At 43.2% G+C, this 16,826-nt stretch overlaps 1 protein-coding gene and 1 pseudogene across 5 annotated transcripts in view; both read left to right on the top strand.

The window, feature by feature from the left end:
• The window catches only part of ptprua (protein tyrosine phosphatase receptor type Ua), a 430,978-nt gene that overhangs the window by 74,313 nt on the left and 339,839 nt on the right, over positions 1-16,826 (top strand). The window lies entirely within an intron of this gene.
• Positions 710-864, top strand: LOC119264417 (annotated as a pseudogene).

Raw genomic sequence — 16,826 nt, 5'->3', positions numbered from 1 at the left:
CTACTATTTAGTTTTGTACTGCAAGGAAAGCAACACTGAATTGATGACAATGTAGATCAGACAAGACACAAAAGCACCGCTTTCGGTTTAAACGTAGCTAAAAGGAGGAATCTGTTTGTCTGGAGTTGATATTGCAGTTCACCCATTCGTCTGCTAGCTGGTGTCTGAGTACTGTGATATTCTCTGACATGGCTGTGGAAGGACTGATGGCAGATCCATCACCGAGGTTCATCGAGAAACTAATCAGTTTAGCTGTTGTTGGCCACTTGTTTAGCGTCTGTAACGGGGTAGTCAAGCCTCGTCACCAGACGAAAATAAAATCATCTCTTCTTTCTTAAATTATGACGGTTACAAAAATTGTGGCCGTGCTTTTCCAGCTCACCGGACACTTTATCCCACCTTCCCATGACAGATCTGTGAAAGGCTCCACTGTTTGGTGAGTGTTTGTCATGTTCAGACCATAAAGGACCGTTTAAAACAGACCAGCCAGGAGCCAAAATCAGCCTTCAAACCTTAAAGAAATGATGATTCGACATTCATTGCGATCTTTGTCGATATTGAACAATAACAATAACATTTTCGCCCAGCTCTACATTCATGCAGACCTAGTAATCCAGTCCAGTCGTTGGTGGTCTTTGTTGCCATTCCTCAATATAACTTGTATACATTGGAGTGAAATGCAGTTCTGTCAGGCCCCAAATGGTTCTTCATACTTACCTGGCAGGGGTGCGATACCATGATCATGAAGGTGGTTCACCCAGGGCGAGGCTCTGCTCTGGTGCTGACCCTTGCGAATTCCCCAAATGCGGGAATCTCGACTGCATAATTTCTGGTAGTGGGGGACTGCGTTCGCGCTCTCCCCTGATGATTTAGGGGCAATCGTGGGCTGGAGGTCAGGGAACTGGCCCTGTGACCGGAAGGTTGCTGGTTTGATCCCCAGAGCCGACAGTCCATGACTGAGGTGTCCATGAGCAAGACACCTGACCCCCAACTGCTCCCCGGGCGGCGTGGATAGGGCTGCTCTGGGCAAGTGTGCTCACCACCCCCTAGTGTGTGTGTTCACTAGTGTGTATGTGGTGTTTCACTTCACGGATGGGTTGGATGTGGAGGTGGAATTTCCCCGTTTGTGGGATCAAAAAAAGTATCGCTTAAGGTTCTTTATTAAAGTCCTATATAGCATCAAAAAAGGGTTCTTCTATTGCTGCAAGCTTGAAGTTTGTAACATCGTAACAACGGCAGAACAATGTTCGGTGTGATATATAGTCAGTGTAATGTGATGGGGGTCAGTGGGTTCAGACTTTTTCCAAGTCGTTTTGGGCCGTTTCTTTCGGTCCATTCGTAATTAAATTTACACACAGTCCAAAGATCAACAGGCATTTTCAAATGATGTCAAGGTTAGACAAGGTTTTGTTCTGAGAGCAGTGACATGTTTGATGCCCACATATGTATGTTTCAGGTGGATTTAGTCCCAATTGCTACATTTTATAAATGCTTAAATATGGGAAAATATGTAAATAATAATAATTAAAAAAACATTTTTAATCAGATATCGATATCACAATTCCCATATCGGTGCATCCCGGAACCAAATCTCCATCTCCGTATCTCCATCTATGTTGTTTATTTATTTATTTTACATAATTTGAAAATGCCAAAAAATTGAGGTTTTGTTTTGACGCCTCGTATCTCCAAAATTGCAACTTTACAGGAGAAGGAGAAAACACATTTATTTAGAATGGATGTAAATGGAGCCAGAAGTTTTCCCAAGTAACTTTTTGTCGTTTATTTTGGTCCATTCATCATGAAATTTACACAAAATGTAAAGAACAACAGGTATTTTAAAATGATGTCAAAAACTGAAAAAGGACAAAAATTAAGTATATATATGTGTATATGTAATGTATATATGTATAATATATCCCTGCTGTCGTTGGAATAAGCCCTCCGTTGTTGTCGTTTTTCACCTCATTTGAAAATGTCTGTTGGCCTTTAAATTGTGTGTAAATCTCAAGATGAATTCCTAAAAAAATTGCCACAAAATTAATTGGGGAAAAATGTCCATCAACTCACAGTAAAAATAAAGTATGTTTTTTTTTTTTTTTTTTTTTCCTGTAAAGTTACCATTTTGGAGATACAAGGTTTTTCCCTGACCGCCGCGATGAGTAACTTAAACAGCATAAGGAGCTTCAGTGGAAAGAAAGTGGTATTTCATGTAAGATGTATTCATTCAAAATGAAAACAAGAGGCGTGTCATGATCACGACGTTCTATTGCTCACATAAATAATTACCGTGTACAATTAAACCATGAATTTTGTTCATCGTACGCAGATTTTAAAGGGCTACGGTGGTCATATTAACCCTCTACTGCATGAATTATTACGTAAACATGGTAAAAATGTTGTAACATATTTTTGTTATTTTAAATTATTTAAATAATGGAAATATTTGAAAAAAACATATATTTTTTTTAAGTGGTGTATTTGGTAAGTTGTTGTTGCCATATGGCAACAATGCCAAATCATACCACAGCACCATAAAATGTAAAAAAAAAAATAATAATAAATAAATAAAATTGCACCATAAAATTGAATTTTTCTCTGAAATCATCTTTTTATTAAAATCCAAACAAATCCAACTTATTAAAATTGACCCAATATTCACTAATAATATAAATGAATACATTTTCAATTGGTATTTGCTATGTGTGGTAAAAACAGCATCATACTAAGAATTCCTGGTCATGTGAGGTCATAAAATATTTATATTTACTGATTTTATGTCACTGCTCTTTAGTAAAATTGACCAAGTACTTGTTGCCATATGGCAACGCCCTGCAATAGAGGTTAATTAGCCACCTTGCTTTCTAGCATCCTGTGTTTCTGCAGGGTCACGGGGTCGTGTGAGTCGAGCAAAGTTGTTTAACGTTTTATGTGAGCGTGAAAATGTGAGAGTCCCATAATGCATTGCCTCAACTCAACACACGCTCTGCTTGTTGTGGAATATACAGACTGTGGAAATTGAGCTCTCAGATAATCATCTCAGATAATTGTGATTGGGTGATTTCCTAATAACTGCGACAAGCCTAAACAATAAGCCTGCAACTGTCGCAAACCCAGTCAGAGACACACTGATCATGATTTATCGCTCCTCATATTGAATTGAATTGAACTGTAGAATTAGACCCCCGCATTTAACCCGTCCGTGCAGTGAAACACCCACATACACACACACTCGCCCAGAGCGGTGGGCAGCCCTATCCACGGCGCCCGGGGAGCAGTTGGGGGTTAGGTGTCTTGCTCAAAGGCAGTTCAGTCATGGACCTTCAACTGAGGGGATCAAACCAGCGACCTTCTGGTCACAAGGCCGGGTTCTTGTAATTTTAATATCCAGCAACTTTAATAAGCATCACATTTTGTCCATATTGTGCAGACCGGTTCATCACTGTGTGTTTAAAATATCTGTTTTTCCGTTTATTGAGACAGAAAAAGAAAAATATCCGCAGAAAAATGCTAAACCAGCTTCTAAGACTCGGGCGTGCCTGCAGGTTCTTTGAGGACCTGAAAGTGAGTCTTCTGAAAAGACTGGAAGCTGGAATAAAGGTGACGAGTGACTCACGGAACCCGATATAGAACCCTCGAAGAACCAAACGTCACATATTAGTGTCAGCGGTTTTATTTCTTTGTTTGACGTGTGTTTGCAGCTTTTCTCCTGTTGCTGAAAAATGAGGAACATGTACTTTTTGACTGGGCTTTAAATGAGTGAAGGGTGGTCTCTGCTTTTACATAACATCTTTAAAAATATGGTTCTTCAGGGGTTCTTTTGTGAAGAAAATGGTTCTGTGTACCACTCAAAGAACCCTTTACATGATTACAGGTTCTTTGCACTGTGAAACGATTCTTCAGATCTAGTTCTATATATATATATATATATATAGACCTTTTTTAAAAGGTTCTATATGGCACCAAAAAAAGCTTCTTACAGGCTTGACCTTCTAACCTTCTAACAGTGGAAGAACCCTTTCCAAATAGGTTCTACATAGAACCATATACATTCTCCATCAATCTGAAGAGCCCTTTCACCATGCAAGGAAACCTTTAGTCATGCAGAGGGTTTGTGGAGTGGCCATGGTTCTATGTAGAACCTGAACTCTATGCAGAACCTGTTCAAAAACTATTCTGAGCAAGATCTTTTATTTCTGAGTATTTTTTTTTCATTCTGTTTCACCCTCCATGGTCTTGTTTCCCAGTCTTGTGGTTCTTGTCTTTATCTGGAACCATCTACAGCACATTCTCCAGCAATTGGAACCATTTCATGATGCAAAGCGTTCTTGTGTTTTCATGGTTCTGTATAGAACCATTTTCTTCAGTAAAAGAACCCCTGAATATCCATCTCTAGTGCTATAGATGCCCCGATCAGGCATAACATCATGACCACCTCTTCGTTTCTACGCTCACTGTCCACTTCATCAGCTCCACTTACTGTATAGCTGCACTCTGTAGTTCTACAGTTACAGACTGTAGTCCATCTGTTTCTCTGATACTCTGTTACCCTGTTCTTCAGTGGTCAGGACCCCCATGGACCCTCACAGAGCAGGTACTGTTTGGGTGGTGGGTCATTCTCAGCATTGCAGTGAGTGTGTGTTGCGCTGGTCTGAGTGGATCAGACACAGCAGTGCTGCTGGAGATTTTAAACACTGTGTCCACTCACTGTCCACTCTATTAGACACTCCTACCTCGTCTGTCCACCTTGTAGATGTAAAGTCAGAGACGACAGCTCATCTGCTGCTGCACAGTTTGTGTTGGTCATCCTCTAGTCCTTCATCAGTGGTCACAGGACGCTGCCCACAGGACGCTGTTGGCTGGATATACTATTCTCAGTCCAGTAGCACTGCTGTGTCTGATCCACTCAGACCAGCACAACACTCACTAACACACTACCACCACCACATCAGTGTTACTGCAGTGCTGAGAATGACCCACCACCCAAACAGTACCTGCTCTGTGAGGGTCCATGGGGGTCCTGACCACTGAAGAACAGGGTAACAGAGTATCAGAGAAACAGATGGACTACAGTCTGTATCACAGAACTTATATTAGTATATTTATTATATTATACCCGTTTAGCATACAGCTGAGTGGACAAGCAGCCTTATTTACGTCCCAATTTGCATGATATATATTTCCACGTGTGCTACTGCGCAGGCTGTGTGTAGGTGTGCGACGTATACGTCTGTATGATGATCTTAAAGGAAAAAGTCTGTAACTGCAGCTGAATAAGTGCAGTGCAGCTTCGCCTTCCTACGCCTTCTGACACCGCGCAGCGTTATTTTATGTAAATATCCACTGATAACCACTACAGACGGAGGCCGGGAAATGTGTTGTTGTGGCCGGCGCGTTTTAGCCCATCTGCTCGGCGAGCGCGGTGTGATTGCGGCGTGTGCGGGTGGACGTGAGCCGCTCCGAGCTTTTATCTGCTCGCTCTGGCCTCGGCGGCGCTGCCTTTGCTCAGGTGCTGCTGTCTGTACGTGTGAAGTGCTGCATATGGCCATGCTGGTGCCCACCTGCTCTCTCTCTGCCCCATGGAACCCTTCAGATGGCACCATGCCCTTTCGTACCAAGGTCAGTGTGGCTGTTTCGATGGGTCTGGTTGGGTTGGGCTCAATTCGGGACCCCTGTTTTCCTCCGTCTGCCCTTCTGCTCGCGTTCCTGTTGTTTTGCTGTGCTGGATGTAATCATGCTTGTTAAATTCATAGTTAAGTACTGAATTACATTCATTCTCTGTGCGCAGACGTCCAGCTGTATTTCGTTTGGAGCTCCAGCAAAACCTAAGTTGTAAATATTCAGAGTGGTTTGGTGCGAAATGTTATGTTCTAGAGCCCATGTGTCAAACACAAGTCAGGCCCATGGCACAATCCTGCTTGGCCCTAAAAATTATTAAAATTTTCTATTAATATTAGCTCGTGCTGACCACGAGCTGCACTACATTTCCCAGCATGCACTGCTATGTAATATGCGCTCCCACCCGCTCACCAATGACTATGGGACAGATTGAAAATAAGCAAAAAAAACTGGATGCCAGGTTTATATAAAATAATTCTTTTAAAATTATATTTTAATCTTTAATCGTTCAAGTGTTCAGTGGCTTTTTTTTTTTTTTTTGTTTTGGCTTATTTTGAACTGTGACGCTGGGGAGCGATGATGAGGCGGACACACATGCTGAGAGAAGTGAGATTTATTAGGGCTGAATCCAAATTCAGGGTCAAAACGGTCCAGGGTCAGAGAGCCAACACGGATAGATCGGGGAACAGACATGACAAAAGAAACACAGACTAAACACACAACGGAAGCCAGAAGAAACCAGACCAAACAATACAATATAATACATACAAAGACCAGCCGACTCACAGGGTAAAACACAGGGCTTAAATACACAAACAGGCTAACGAGACACAGGTGGAAATAATCAAGGGCGGAGTCTAGAAACAAGGGGGCAGAACAGGGAAGAAACAAAACAAGAAAAAAACAAAAACAAAAGCACATGGAGGACTAGGAGGGGCCAATCATGACAGAACAAACAGTGGGCAGTTGGGGTCATGGCTAAATGTTAAGTGAAAATGAAAGAAACACAGCTCACCCACAGATCTGTTGAGATTTTTTAATACGGCCCTTTTAGTGGTTGAGTTTGAGCCCCCTGTTCTAGAGACACTTGTCAGGTTCACAGTGGTGGTGATAGGAACCAGACATCTGAAACTCCCTCACTATCGTATGAAACATTATTTTATGGTAGGTTTTGGAAATTTTTGGCCTAATACTTTGTTTCTAAAACCCAGTCCTAGTGGACGGATACAAAAGGGTCTCAAAACATATTGGAAAAAAAAAAAAAGTCCCCAAAGAAACCTTGTTATTTCAGATTTTCCACTATTTTACCATCATAACGTTCCAGATAAAGACGTATAAAACTGAATCTGTTGCGTGCAACTTTGTTTTTGAGTTGCTTTGTGTAGCAGTCAAGCTGCGTGAAAATTATGTTGCATGCAACTCAGAGTTGCATGAAAATTCATTGTGACTAGTTGCACCGTGTAAAGCCAGCCTAAGGTTTACTGATGGCCAGCTGTAAAAAAAACCATAGAAACTGTAAGTTTCTGGTTCCTGCTGGTGTCCAGTAGACACTAATGGCATTGTAAAGTCAAATCAAATCAAATCAAATCAAATTTACTTGTAGCGCTTTTTACAACAGATGCTGTCACAAAGCAGCTTTACAGAATTTTGGAAAAGACAAAGTTTCAACAGGAATGTAAGAATGTAGAGAAACCCCCCCGGTGGGCAAGCCAGGGGCAACAGTGGCAAGGAGAACCTCCCTCAGAACTGAGGAACAAACCTTGGGAGGAACCAGGCTCACCAGGGGGAACCCGTCCTCCTCTGGTCAAACTACCTACAAGTGATTATACTACTAATATTAACAGCAGTAATATTGGTATTAAGAATAACTAGGAGTCCATGAGAACATCAGGACTCTATTAATATCCCAGGCTTATTACATACTAAGGCTGATTATTCAGTAACTACAGAGACTTCAGTGCAGACTGGTTGAGCTATTCTTAGGTTGCAGAAGGGTGTAATAAAGCTTTGACCATTTAAGGGGTTAGCAGGTGGTCTGGGTCTGATTCCAGATGCTTTGGTTCTAAGCAGGCTTTTTTTGGATGGTAAATAAAGTGTCTATATCTGTGTTGTAGTCATGGCGACCCCTGGTTCCCATCACCACCACTGTAAAGACACCTGAGTCTCTGCAGTGAACAGTTTCATACCAAACCACTCCGAATGCCTCTGTTTATGTCTCAGCCGTTTAAACTGTCTCATCTTCTGGAATCATTTTCACCTTTTGGAGCTGTTTAGATCATGATAACAGCAGCTAAAGATAAACGCTTAACAAGCAGCTGCCTAAACAGCTGTTAGCATTAGCTGGCTTGGTAAAAAAAAAAAAAAATGACTATCAAAAAATGATGAGCTGCTAATTTGGCTATCTGAAGCTGTTGCATGCAACTTTGCTTTTGAAGTGTCGAGTTGCAGCCAGCTTAAGGTTTAATATAAGATAAGTGATACTTTTTTGATCCCACAAACGGGGAAGTTCCACCTCCACATTTAACCCATCCGTGAAGTGAAACACCACACACACACTAGTGAAGACACACACACACTAGTGAACACACACTAGGGGGCAGTGAGCACACCTGCCCGGAGCGGTGGGCAGCCCTATCCACAGCGCCCGGGGAGCAGTTGGGGGTTAGGTGTCTTGCTCAAGGACACCTCAGTCATGAACTGTCGGCACTGGGGATCAAACCGGCGACCTTCCGGTCACAGGGCCAGATCCCTGACCTCCAGCCCACGACTGCCCCAAATATCTTATGTCTTCGCCAGTGAAGTTTTGGGGCGATATAGAACCGCATACAATAGTCTGCAGAGCCATGTCACCATCCAACGAACCATTCAAGTATGCAGATGGTTCTTAGAGTGTTGAAGGTAGTATATGAAACCATTCCCCAAAGAACCCTTGAAGAATCATCTTATTTAAGGCTGTAGATTTAAGATTTGTTTGACCTGTTTTTTGCAGTGTGGCCTCCTGGCTGGACCGAGAGCATGCCGCCCTCGACCGCTCGATTAGAGAGCGTGAACCAGCCATAGCTTCTCTCCTTTCCTCTTTCTGCCCGCAGTAGAGGTGATTAACTGTAGAGTTTAATGGATATCGTGGAGTATTGGCCGAACACTTGGCGTATAAGGGCCCGTTTTAAAAGACAGCCCATTATTGCACTTGAAATGACAGCCATTAAGTTATATTCGCAAATTAGCTTTCTTATTTACGGCGGATTACTGCGCACAAAGCCACGATGCCACAAGCTTTAAATGTGTTTGTTTATTATTCATAGCCCGTAACAGACGCCCACTCAAATAGCCCCCGGGGAACGATTTAGCCGAACACGGCGAAATTCAATGGCGCGCACACCGCCGCCGCTGTCTCTCCCCGCCGCGCACCTGGACACTCACCGGCAGTGCGGTGGCCTCTGTGTAATGATGGATGCACTGCAGAGGTGTGGAGCTGGCATGCTAAAACAGCTCGGGCAGCTGCACAGAGCTGAGTGCCCACCTCATACTGGGCAATGAAGCCCCCACACTCATTACCTACTACTACCCAGATGGCAGAGAGAGAGAGTGAGTGGAAGGCAGAGCGGTGTCCCTAAGATGCCATCTTTTTTCATTTCCCTGCTCTCTTCTCGCTATGTAATAGCTTTTCTTTTTTCCCTCCTCTCTTTTATCACTCCGGTCTCTTTCTCATTTACTTGGCACACTTCACTCTCATCTTTTTCTGTCTGTGGGTCTCTTAATAGCTCAAGTTATTCTCTTGCTTGCCTCCCTGCACTCGTACTCACTGCATCGCTCTTTAACGCAGTGCTCTTTACAGCAATGCAAACTGCTGTCATCAGGCCTGGGTCATCAGGTTGTCGGCCTGTGGGCACAGACATACCTTTTATGGGTGGTCAGTGATTTTTTTTTATGATGTCACATAAGATGCACGAGGCCTGGGCAGCACCATGATGGCATAATACTAACCGCAGGGTGGGCACGTCACCGATATGAGCACATATTTTTTTTTACAGTCGAGACAAACAAAAGAAACAGGCATACATTAGTAGCCACGTTGACTTGCAGCCCAATATTCCATTAATAATCCGAGTAACAGCTTAATCGGAATGTCTAGACTAGTCCAACTGAAGATATTCGACAATCGACAAAAATACAGATATGAAGTTGTGTTCCACCAGCAGCGATCTGCAAACATATATGTGTAATGCGCATATATAGATGGCATATATTACTCATATATACTAGCGTCAAGTTATATAACATGCGGTTTTATGCTTCTTCTTTGTTCCCGGCTTTGATGGAGGAGATCTCGCTAACAAAGTGGAAACGGGGAAGAATCTGGGCTCAAATATGGGCAGAATACAATGTCACACTCTGCCATATATAATTGGATATAAAAGATGTAGAGCAGTGCTGCCCAGAGTCGGCCCGGTCTTAACCCCTTTCAACAAACTTTTATTTGGTACGGCAACTAATGGACAGTACTGGACCTTCCACAGAGGTCGCTTTGAGTAATTATGGGCAGTTTTATTTTACACTGACATCATTTGAAAAAAGAAAAGAGTAAATGAGGAAGAAACGTCTCTGCTGTTAGATTTGAAATGAGCTCTCTGATCTCAGAGTTGAACATAAAAAGTCTAAAAACATAAAATAATGAGGAAAAGTGCTTTTATCACACATGTAAAGCACAAACCTTGCCCAATAATACTTAAGTACTGTAATGAAGTAACAAACCAGCAGTTACTCGAAGCAAGTAAGTCATTTCCACCCATTCTAATATGTTAATAAGTGCCGCATTGGCATGACTGCATGTTGGATACTGGCACCCAACGAACATCTCTGATTGGTCAGAATGCTCACAGCACGCAACAGAACAAACAGTGATTGGTTAGAGGCTCATTTGCATGCAACGCACTTCTGCAGTTTCGTGCAGCTCACTGTCCTGAATCTGAAGTGCTGTCCACTTCCTCCCTCTCTCTACCTCACTCACTCGCTCACTTCATCTCTGAATCAAGCTCGCTCGCTCCTAAGTCTGCTCTAAGTCCGAACACCTTCTCGTTTCATTCCTCTCACCGTCCACGTTCCCTCGGACATCTACAGGTTCCCAATCGGTCTGAACGCTTCATTCCCTTCCGCTTACTCACCCAGTTACTCACTCGCTCGCCCACCCACTCAATTGCTCACTCGCTCACTCACTTGTTTACTCACTCGCCCCCAATAAGTTGTCTGTAAGTCTGAGCACCTGCAAACTTTATCTGTCACTCCTGGAGAAAGAGCTTCACGCTGGATCCACGTCGAGGTTTACTCGACTACATATCAGTCGATGGTTTAGGACCATCGTATCTGTCTGATATGCATAAACAGTCAAAACGGAGCAGGAGTTCGTTAGTAGCTAATCAGGTGGTTAAGAGACCCTGATTAGTCCCACAACGGGGAAATTTCACCTCCACATTTAACCCATCCCTGCAGTGAAACACCACATACACAGTAGTGAGCACACACACACTAGGGGGCAGTGAGCACACTTGCCCAGAGCGGTGGTTTTTAAAACCTTTCTATTTATTTCCGGCTGATTTTATTGTTTACACTATATGGACAGAAGTATGTGGACGCCTGACCATCACACCTAAATATGGCCTTGTTAGACATCCTTTTCCAAATCCATGGGCATTTTTTCCAAAAGCATGGGATTTTGAGAGTGTCTGTGGGAATTTGTGTCCATTCAGTGAAAAGAGCATTTGTGAGGTCAGACACGAGAGGGCCTGGCTCACGATCAACGTTCCAGTTCATCCCAAATGTTTTCAGTGGGGTTTAGGTCAGGGCTCTGTGCAGGACTCGAGTTCCTCCACACCAAACTCATTCATCCGTGTCTTTATGGAGCTTGCTTGGAGCGCTGGAACAGGAAAGGCTCTTCCCCAAACTGCTGACACAAAGCTGGAAGCTTAACTGTGTACAATGTATTTGTGCTGTAGCATCAACATCACCCTTCACTGGAACTGAGAGCCCAAACCCTGAAAAACAGCCCAGCTCATTATCCCTCCTCCACCAAACTTTACTGTCGGCTCTTTGTTCTAGTAGGTAAGGTTTTCCTGGAATCTACCAAACCCAGATTCATCATCAGACTGACAGATAGTGAAGCTGATTCATCTCTCCAGAGAACACGGTTCCACTGATTCAGAGTCCAGTGGAGGTGCTTTACACCCCTCCAGCCGACGCTTGGCATTGCGCATAGTGATCTTAGGCTGCTCAGCCATGGAAACCCACTTCATGAAGTTCCTGACACACAGTTCTTGCGCTGATGTTGCTTCCATAGGCAGTTTGGAACTCTGTAGTGAGTGACGCAACAGAGGATAGGGAATTTTGCATGGTCTGCTGCTTTGTTGTTGAGCTGTTGCTGCTCCAAGATGCTTCCATTTCACCAAAATAGCATAAACAGTTGACTTGGGCAGATATAGCAGGCCAGAAGTATAACTTTGGGCAAAGGTGGCATCCTGTGACAGTGCTTACTGCTTCTCCTGTGTTAGTCTATGGAGACTGCAAGGCTATGTGCTTGACTTTATACACCTGTTAGCAATAGTTGAGTCTGAAACACCTGAACTCGATCATTAGGAGGGGCGTCCACATACTTTTGGCCACATACTGCTTGAATTGCCTTGGGTATGAAATGTGCTATGTAAATAAACTCGCTTTGAAAAGAGAAACAAAACAACGAGGCTCTTTTTCGACGCTCTTGATCCGACGCTAAGTGGCTGCTTTGGCTTTATGGCGCTCTTACGTGAGGTCTGTGTTTGATGCACCGTGCCTGCTTGTTTTTTGTCTGTTTTTTGTGTATTATTAGGCCCTCAAGCATAATAACAAACAACAATTAGAGAGGAACAGGAAGACATGCTAATCAAGACGGGAAGTATGCGGAAAACAGCAGACTACAGATGAAAGCCTGGGCGAGCGAGGCCGGCGTGTGCGGCAGACACGCGAGGTTATTTGCGTGCGGAGTGGTGAGGGTGATGATAAGGCGCGAGCGCTCGGTCGGAGGTATTGTGTTTTTTTTTTCCTGTGGAGCGAAGCTAATTCGAGTGTCCCCCCGGCACATCGTACTCACTCGAGCGGCTCCAAATTTGTGACCTGTTTATGTTATTGTTGTTTGTCTAAGTGCAGCCGTTTGCAACCTCACAACGAAGGTGTTCTGGAAGAAAAAAGAACCATTAAAGTATGCAAATTCTCCGTTTAACACTCCGCTCGGCGAGACTCTCCTGGGGACGCTCGGCTTTTTTGCCACACTCTTACAAAGACATCATTTCTGCCGAATGAGGATCTCTCAAGGACCATTAAAGGCGCTTTGTTTTAATGCAATGCACTTATTTGAGCAGAGAGGAAATGTGAAAGCACCATTAAGGCTCCTAAATTATTCACATTTCTTGTTTTCATGTTAACAGCACGCTTGTTTAATTGCTTTTGGGCATTGTGGGTATACGGCTGTTAGTGTGAGACTTCGGTCAGCACTTCGTTCATCTTCTCGTTTTTTTTCCCCCCATTTTTTGCAGTGTAGCTGCATGTTGAACAGGCCTATAATGTTCTCACTTGCAGCACTATACACTGATCAGGTGTAACACTCTGTCCACCTCCTCGTTTCTACACTCACTGTCCACTTCATCAGCTCCACTGACCGTATAGCTGCACTCTGTAGTTCTACAGTTACAGACTGTAGTCCATCTGTTTCTCTGATACTCTGTTACCCTGTTCTTCAGTGGTCAGGACCCCCATGGACCCTCACAGAGCAGGTGCTGTTTGCTGACGTGGTGCTGACGTGGTGGTGGTGGTGTGTTGGTGTGTGTTGCGCTGGTACGAGTGGATCAGACATAGCAGTTTACATGAGCAGAGAAACGCTGTACACGTTACTATGACAACCAGCATCACATGAGGTCCAGTCAGAGTGAGATGAGCAGCAGTGAGCAGTGATTGTGTTTTTAACTGCTTTAAAATGACGTCAGACTCAGGAAAACGTCCTTCACGCGACGCACATGCAGAACGGACTTAAACTTTCCGATAGGGAATGTAATCGGATACAGGCGTTTACACGGATATTATTCTTCTATTTAATTATTAACAGGATTACCCACCTCGATCAGTCAAATTGTATTCCGAATGTCTTCAATCGGACTAGACTATTCCGATTGAGGTGTTTACATGGGCGTGTTCTATTCCAGTTGAGGATTATTAACGGATTATCAGGCTGCAGGTAAACGTGGCTACTGTCAGTTTATCACTAAAGAACAGGAAGTCTGATGTTTCAATTACAAGCAAAGCACTAAAGCGGTCATAGCAGTAATACAGCAGAGTGCAGTCCACAGTGCTCTGCACTCACACGATGAAAACAATGTTACTGAGTTATTGAGAGTAATAAATTCACTCTGATGAAGCCATAACAGCATGCACTGCTTTAGAAATGGGTCAAATTCTCACAAATACCACAAACATAATTCATTGTGAGTAACTGCGCAATTGACTGCGATTAATCATGATAAATGAACTTTAATGCTTTGCAGCCCTAATTGTAGAGTTTTAGTATGAGAGTGAAAACATAAGCATAATAAACAGGTAATCGGCCAGCAGAGCCCTGCTATCCACCCTAAAAGCATTAGAATTAGCCAGAAAGTTCCAAGTTAGAAGTAACTAGATATGAAATATCTAAATAACAATTAGATGTGAAGTAATTATCAATAATTATCAAACAATTGCAGTTAGCTAATGTTAGTTATTAGAATATTAATATTAATATTAGACAGAAATACAGTCTCAAAAATGTTTTTCAAGGGTTCCTTAACAGAAGCAAGAACCCGTCGCATGATTAAATGGTTCTGTGCATCATGAAAGGGTTCTTCGGATTGATGGAGAACGTGCTACCATATCGAACCAAGATGTCAAGCTTTTAACAATTTGGGTTCTATATAGGACCCTTTTCAGAATGGTTCCACTTAGAACTCTCTATAGCACATTCATGTTTTCCATCAATCTAAAGAAACTTTTTCATGATGCAAAGAGCTCTTTAATCATCCGTAGTGTTCTGGGAGTATTCACGGTTCTATATAGAACTATTTTACTAAAGAACCCTTGAAGAACCATCTTTTTTGAGTTCATAGTGGAGACTTCTTTTTTTAGAGTGATGTACAGTCCAAAAATAAGTTCTTTAAAAAAAATTAAGTCCCTGCAAAAACCCCCCTTGTTTATGAACCGTCTTTAAAAGGCTGAAACACGAATGAGTCATAAAAGGAACCAGATTTCAACAAGAACTCCCAGAGGATCGCAGTGGGTGTAAATAGGCCTGTCACAATTATCCCATAATCAAGAGTATATGGACTGTCCCGGCTAGATCAGTCGGCAGGGTCATGGGTTCGAGCCCTGCATTGGGCGTGACTTGCAGTTGCTTTGAGGCAGTCGTGGGCTGGAGGTCAGGGAACCGGCCCTGTGACCAGAAGGTTGCTGGTTCAATCCCACATAACTGAGGTCCTTGAGCAAGACACCTAACCCCCCCTGGGTGCTGTGGATGGGGCTGCCCACCACTCTGGGTAAGTGTGCTTACGGCCCCCTAGTGTGTATGTGGTGTTTCACGTCATGGAAGGAAATTTCTCCATTGTGGGACTAATAAAGGTCATTAATTTATTTCTATGTAAGCATCTATAAACATATTCATAACATGTTACAATGCATTCATAAAACATCAAGAACTCTGTGGCTATAAATACTTAGAAAATGCATTACACATTACAGCCGTGGTTGTTCTCCATTATGAATTGTAAATGATGCGTTATGTAGTTGTATGTTAACTGTGGGGGTGAAATTTCGCCGCTGTGGGACTAATAAGGGTCACTTATATTATAATATAACGTCAGCTAAAGTAACCGCACCATCACAGCACTACCAGCATGTCAGAAGCAGCTTGCTGAACAGCCCCACTAGTGAAGGCCGAACAGGAGTTCTATGATGTTTTATGCTCTTTCAAATGTGTTTAGTCTTGATTAGGCAGGCTGGCTTACCTGGCAAGCACCCACTTTCCGTTTCCTGGTAGCTGGCACTCGGTCCTGTCGGCTGACTGACAGCCAGAAACTTCACACTTCACTTCTTAACCTTCTCGCTCGTCTTCGGTCCCTGTTAGAAAGAGCCTTAGCAGCTTGTGGTGGGCGTTCACATCCAGTTAAGGTGGAATATGAGAATGGAAGCCTGTAGATGATTCTACTGAAACCCAGAATCGACATCAAAAGCAGGGCCTTGACTGAAGCTGTTGTGAAACAGGTCGTAATGCTTGATATGTCTTTACAGCGGGGGTGATGGGATCCAGGCGTCGCCATGACTACAACACAGATACAGACACTTTATTTACCATCCAGAACCACCAGAGAACCTACACGAGTCTTCTGAGCTTATATGGAATGTCGATGATGGAAAACAGTGGAAAATCTGGAATAATCAAATCAAATCAAATTTATTTATATAGCGCTTTTTACAACTGATGTTGTCACAAAGCAGCTTTACAAAAATGGGAATGGAATAATGAGTTTTCTTTGGGGACTATTTTGCCGCACAGCGCCCTGCATGTCTCCCTCCACCATGAATGGAGTTGAAGTTCTCTAAACTCTCATAAAACAGCGTCTCAGTCATCAAGCAGTGAATTCAGAACCAGCTCATGTAGGAACTTTCTGTAGGAGCTTTTAGAGGGACGTCTGGTTCCCATCACCACCACTGTGAGGAGTTTTTAGAGGGACGTCTGGTTCCCATCACCACCACTGTGAGGAGTTTTTAGAGGGACGTCTGGTTCCCATCACCACCACTGTGAGGAGTTTTTAGAGGGACGTCTGGTTCCCATCACCACCACTGGGAACAGATCTGACTCTAGACTTGAGCGTTTCACACCAAACCGCCCTGAATGATTGTGTTTACATTTAAATGACTTAAATACGCCGATATGTTAAAGAAAAAGAAATCTCAGGTCATTGGTGTACAAAGTACAAAGAAAGCTAATTTCGGTACAGTTTTCAAAGACACGACTCCGTTAACAGATTCTTATTTGTGTCTGCAGAGGGAATCTTTCCTACCACCCGGCGTTTATTTGCATATCAAGGCTGCTAAACCTGTTTAGTTTGATCTGTTCGGTCTGTGTTTATTCCTCTGTATGTGAGCATCTGAGACCCTCTTCA

Source organism: Pygocentrus nattereri, chromosome 1 (assembly GCF_015220715.1).
Source record: "Pygocentrus nattereri isolate fPygNat1 chromosome 1, fPygNat1.pri, whole genome shotgun sequence".
NCBI lineage: Eukaryota > Metazoa > Chordata > Actinopteri > Characiformes > Serrasalmidae > Pygocentrus > Pygocentrus nattereri.
This window is presented reverse-complemented; position numbering and strand designations above follow the sequence as displayed.